Source organism: Hevea brasiliensis, chromosome 4 (genome assembly GCF_030052815.1).
Source record: "Hevea brasiliensis isolate MT/VB/25A 57/8 chromosome 4, ASM3005281v1, whole genome shotgun sequence".
In the NCBI taxonomy this organism is placed as follows: domain Eukaryota; kingdom Viridiplantae; phylum Streptophyta; class Magnoliopsida; order Malpighiales; family Euphorbiaceae; genus Hevea; species Hevea brasiliensis.
In genome coordinates this window covers 5,007,337-5,014,282 of record NC_079496.1, presented here as the reverse complement: position 1 = coordinate 5,014,282, position 6,946 = coordinate 5,007,337, and positions in this window count along the sequence as shown.

Here is a 6,946-nt window from a genome sequence, read left to right as displayed (position 1 = left end):
AATCTGGCAGAGTTTCCCCTATACCTGGGACCTACCCAACCTGCAAAAAGGCTCAAATAACACTTCTAAATTCTCAATTTCCACAACCACATCTCATCAATATCACATGGCCCCTCCTGGGCCCTCCAAATCAGACAATACTCAAGATCTTAAAAATTACGTTTTAGTCCCTATAATTGACATTTTTTAAAAATCCACTCAAACAAGCTCTAAAAATTCTAAAATTTTGCCCCACAGTCCTTAATAATATTATAAGGCTATTGCAAAATGAATTATAATTTTCTAATCACCCATGAATATTTTATTCAATAATTTTACTCGATTCCATAAGTTTCCAACATCTAACATATTCTTAATTCAATCTAATTATATATTCACATATTTAAACCTCCATCCTCAAGTTTCAACCAATTATATAAAATTTAATTATCTTATTTTCAAATAATCTTATATGCCCATATGCTAAAAATCTAACTAAATTCCATCTATATTTTTCAAAAATATTTTACAATCACTCAAAAATTCAACAAACACCATAGAATATCTCCAAATAATTTTACTTTCATCATATATTTTTCTTAGAATTTTTCTCCAATTTTTCCTGTTTAAGAAACACTGCATTTATGCTTCACAGACTGAGAAATAATAAAAATTGTCTTACCCGAAGTTTATCTGTCTCAAAAATTTCAAAAATTTATAAGGAAGCCTCTGGAAGTTGAATCATCTCCATAGTCCACCGGAGCCACCGCCGGAACCACTGCGCAAGGTGGCTGGCCGTCGGTCGCCGGCGACATTTGCCGGATCTGAACACACCACCATGTTCCTCTCCTCTTCCTCAGTCCATAGGTGGTCTCGGATCGTCGATCCAACGGTCGGATCGTCGTAGATCTGACGAAAAAGCTTGAAAAACCCGAAACTTCTCTTCTCCATATCTCACTCATCTGACCTCCATTTGCTACAAAATTGATATCAAAAGAAAGCTCTCGGAACAAGCTTTCCAACACCACCTGAATCACCTCGATCGGACGTCGAATGAAGCCGGAATCGTGCCGGAAAGCCGCTGCCCACTGTGCGCGCATTTTCTCTCTCCTCTCCCTCTCTTGCCACCGTTTCTGGTGTCTGGCCGTCGCCGGAGGGTCGCTGGCCGGGTGGGGAGTCACTTGGGAGGTCGCCGGCCGGTCACCGGAAAAAAAAGAAAGAAGAAGAAGAGAGGGGAGGAGAAGAGAGAAGGGAAAATGGGGGGGGGGGGGGGTCCTCCCGTTTTTTTTTTTGAACCTCTTTTTTTTTTATTTAAAAGTTGGCAGTGACAGTGGAAACCCACTGTCACACGCCAACAGTCAAATCATTTCATTTTTTTTTTTTCGGTTGTTACATTCTTCTCCCCTTAAGAAAAATTCGTCCTCGAATTTTCGAATAAACAATAAATAAGGAAAAGAAGATTATTAGAACAAGTGCAATCATTACTCCTCCAGCTATGCAGAGATTGGTAAAACATTTATTCTTCAAACTCTTCATATATTACATATGACATTCTACCACTCTCTGATTCTACTATAGTGTCCTATTTGTCATCATCTCTTTCTAGAAGACTTTTATCTTGTAACTATTCATTGACCATTTTTCGGACGTTTCAAGTATTCGCTATACCTTACTGTTCTTGACTTGATGTCTCATAACTTCAATCAACTTTGGTGCTTACCTCACTTTTATTACACCCCAACATGTCTCTTGGTGACTTCAGTCATCATTCCTTTGTTTTAATAATTTCTGTTTTCCCCAATGACATAACTTATGTTCCTTATTCTATGGTATCCTATGAGTAGCTTTCTTGTAGCACCTAATCTAGGCATCTTGTTCGAGATCTTCACTCTTCTTATGACCTCAGTGGTCAACACCTATAAATCTTCTCACTCCCATGCTACTTCAAATTTTTAATCTCTTTTGTGTCATTACTAAGGTACTTAGACCAACCTCTATCCATCTTATGTAACTAGTCAGGTAGAGTCTCCTCCAAAGGCCAATTGTATCATTTATCAATATTGGAAAGTGAACTGGGTCTCTCCTTCTAGGTAACAAAAGTGTTTATATTCCCTGACAACTCAATCCGTGCGACTTTATCAATTCTCACTCCTTCTCTGGAATGGAAATATCTAGACTTCTTCCTATAGCTTCTTAGTATGTGGCCCACTTCTGACACATTGGCACTCAGATCGAGGTTCTACTACTCCTTTAATCTATCATCTCATAATAACTTGTTTTAAACATCTCTTAATGTATTGCTAGCATACTTATTCCTCCTTATCCTCATCATTATAACTAGCTATACCGAGCTTTCTTCCTATCCTTTGGATCTTATCCACTTCCTTTTTCTGTTTCTGCTATTGTTGATATCCTTTCAACCTACTGCATTTATTCCTAAATCTTAATTCTATTTCACCCTTACACCTTTTCCTTCAAGAATGTCCATCCCATCATCAACTTTAACTTTCATTTTTATTTCTTAGTCTTATCTTGATTATTAGTTCCATTACTTCGGGAATCCTAACCTTACGGTTTACTCCTACCAGCACATTCTTCACCTTTTGTAACACTTATAATTAACCATAGAAAATTCTTTTTGTATCCCCTTTTTCCAACTTAACTATCAGAACATTATCATTCCCTACCAGCCTTAGTAGGAAATTGCTTATCCTGGATGGATATGAACCCCAGAAACTATAATTTCCATCTGAACTAACACGGCTGTGGGAAATGTGTGCTATGCCTTAATTCTAAACAAAATACTTCACATGTTCATTCTCCTTAATATAATCACATATACTGCCCATAGCTTTCCAAACTTCAACCTCAAATTACCCATCAGCAACAATTTCATCTATTGAAACTCATCCATAAATAGTACTTCCTCTAGCTCATAGTTTAAAACGATTGCAAGCCTTGGTAGCTAACTCTATTTGACTCCTGTCACTATTCTGATCGTTCTTTCATACTTAAAACTAGGTACGTACTTACTGTCATTCTCATATCAGGAAATAATGTATGAATTGGTGCCTACCAAACTCTCAAATAACTAGGTCTCCTTGACTCAGTCTCTGTTCCTTATATAACCTTCTAGAACCAAAAGCACAAGCTAAACTTGAAAAGAAAGAAAAATACTCTTATATTCAACTACGCTCGATTGTCCATATAATAATGTTTAACCTATGTTTCTTGGTCTTTCTCTTCAAATTTTATCATCTCCCAACATAATTGTCCTCTACCTATAAGATATCATCTGCATGGACCCTTTACCGTACCATTGTCCTTCCTGACATAATATATATATATTTTTTAATTTATTAACTTTACTTATACTCGACCTATGATTCATATCTATCATCGTTTATATTGTGCCCTTAACTTTTGTTGATTCCTGAAAGATTTCTCTCGCTAGTAGATTCTTCCAACAATAATTCCACCCTTATCTATGGTCATTAATTTGATCCTTGAACTTTCTAGTGATTCATAACCACCCAGACTTGTCACTTCTCGTTCTACCGCTACTGTTGTTCTGTCGTTATTGCTTCACTGCAAAGTGATTCTGTTGGTCACACTAAAAAAATGTTTGCCTGACATTCATAATGAACCCCTAACTACCTTCTCACTATCTCAAAAGTCTAACCTAAAGCCTATGTGTCATTATCTATCATTCTTTTCCTCTCATCATACCTATTTGATCCCTTAGACTGACTTTTATTCAACTTACTGCTTACTAACTTCTCTTTCTCTACCTAATTAGATAGTCCGGAATACCACTGCACACCTTCTAGCCTTTGCACATTATTATTGTATTCCTCGCCTAATCTTTTTGATACTGTTAACAAGTTAAAAGAATCTTGCCCCATTGCTATCCACTTCACTTTAGGAATAAGGAATAGATAAAGTATGATATGATTATGTAACTCCAAGCTCTATATTTTAGCCCCTAGCACTACTTCAACTATATCATGCTATGAGTATCACATTACTAGATTCCATATCTATGGCACTATTCTCACTAATGTGGTCCCATTTTGGGTTCTCCGTCCCTGTCATTTACCTTGCCAAGAATAACACTTAGCCTACCCTATATCTTAACTTTGTTCCTTTTTATTATGTGCTCTTTAGGTTGTCCTTTCATTTATTTCCTTTGTGTTACCCAAAATAGAACTTGACTATTCTATCCCTGGTTCCATTCTTCTTCCTAACATGACAGCTGTACTTGCTAACTATATCTTTTAGAGTTTCTATCGCGTTATCACATATCTGTGCTATTCAGATTTGGTCCTTTGACCACTCTAGCTAGTACTTCCACTAGCATTTAGATTATATTGCATATGCAATCAATTATCCAAACTTTCATTCTGTACTTTCTCTATCCATTAGCCTTCTCTGATTTATCTTCGCTAATTTATTACTTTTAATATTGTTATAATTAGATTATACTATTGTTTTGAACAATATGAAGTTAGAAAAGAACTCAGGAAATTACAGTTATACTTTTATTGTATGATCTCTATTCTTATCCTTTAGCTTACATAATATCATTACTACCTCGAGAACTGATTCTGCAGTAATTTTATTTATTTATTATTATTATTATTATTATCCATGTTTACTCAATTAGCCAAAACTTAAGGTTTCGGGCACCCAAACCCGTCATCCAATTCAAAGGATTTACATCCATTGTAATCTGATTATATATGATTCCTATAATGAAACTTGTATCCTCTGCAGGATACCTGAGCCAACTTCTCTCTACCACACTCTATAGTCCCATCTGGGGCACTATTTTGTTGGTCACCATTATTAGTAATAACTTTCGATCCCTTCTGAAAAGATAGGACTATACCCTAACTTGCTGCAACAAAGATACTACATTTACCACCTGGCCCAAAACCATGTCAAATTAATGTCTTTTTTTATCATATCATAGCTCTGTAAATCATTAATTCATAATTTCGACCTTCTCTAGGTAGTAGGATTGTACTTTATTCCATACTGATACACACAAGGTATACTATTCTCACTAAGCTCTAAGCAAAATGTTTGTCATACTACAAAAAAGATCCAAAATTCCTTACTGAAGACTAGATGATCTCACTCTATAAGTGTCACCTTTACTTTGCAACTAGTCCGAAACCTCTGGTCTGATGGCAACTCTTACTGTAACTCTAGCTCATGCTAGGGTAACTGAGTCACTGACTCTAGTTATCACCCAACTGTGACCTTTCAATATTCTAACTCTAGACCCCTAACTAGGAGTTCCCAACTCCTCTGCAGATATAGAACTCTGTTCTGGCATAACTGTACCAAAACAGAAGCCATCCGTAAACACCCTCATTATGGAGCACCACGGGGATGCACGCAGCTCTACACAATAATCTCATGTCGGTACTGTAATCTGCAGCTTACAGAGCAGACATCGAGAACATTGTATAGTTACTACGATACGTCCCGACAGACTAGGTCTCCCAATTTCTTATCTCTCTTGAATCTTCTATTATCAAAAACTTATTCTGACTGGGTCATCTACTGATGATTGCCAGCAGTGGTATCCTCATCCTTATCTAGGCCAACTGTACTTTCAAGACTCACTTTTATGTACTCGTGCCTTGCACGAAATGGGCACACCATTTAAACCCATACTGACAAAAATATAACATTTTTTGGAGTACTTATCCTCATGATAGACCTCATATGTCTACTAACTCTATTTCACATTTCTATGTACTCCACGAAAATCAAGACACTAACTGAGGCACTTTTATAGTTCCCGAGGTATAACGCAGAATCTAGAAACAAGGTATTACAGAAAAAGACGAAACATAATCCTATACTCCGCATGTAACATCCTAATAAGACTCCTTTTACACTCCCAAGTATATTCTTTCCCATGAATCTAGAGCCTAAGCTCTGATACCAACTTTGTCACGACCCAACCTAGTGCCGGTCCGGCCCATAGGTTGGGTCATGACAATATTGGTCCAATCCAATCATTGGTATTTAACTTTAAAAAGGTGATCAGAATGAACCTAATAGCATCTATAACAACTTTTAGAGGACCAAAACAGGAAACAATGAGGGAGAGAACAAAAGAAATTATTCAATGGTGTCAATAAACACACAAACACGCAGCTCACAACAGCATAAACATGTAATAAGCATTCATTTGTATGTGAGGTTTGTGCAAGGAATTTGTTATTTATAAAATAGGAGCTCAAGAAAAAAAAAAAACCAAAATTAAGGCTTTGCATATATAATACCTCATCCCACATTTTGCAACTTTGTAAGAAAATGTCATCATTTATATATGTCAAGATAAACTCTATTTGAACAATTAGCAAGCATGTCATCATATGATTGCATATTCTAATTGTGAAATTGATCTAACTACCTTCCAAAGAAAACTATCACACCTCAATTTAGTTGGCATATTAACACATAATGATTTCTTCATAATGAATAAAGGATAAATGAAAATAAACATGAATTTGCAATACATAACACATCTTTTATCTCTTAATTTACCTCAGGATCTTCATGCAGTACTTATTGTCTCCTCCTTTAGCAGCTAAACATATAGATTTTAGGTTACTTAGGTATATAACATATATTGGATTTCTATTTGAAATTGTTTCAAAGTCTCTATAAAATCCTTGCTCCAAAATTTGCACACAAAGCCACTGCTATTGTGTGCTCCCCCGCATATTATAAATTATGCAAACATCTATATTGTAATTATTTGATGATTCTTTTAATCTATAAATAAGGAAACTATATAATGATCTTTAATTTTGGAATAGCAGTTCTTGACAGGGGTCATTATCGTAATAAGAAATTATTATATTGCAAACCATCCACAGAATTTCCAAATTAATGGTAAGGCAATCATGGAATTATCCTTTGTTTATACATAGAAGAAACC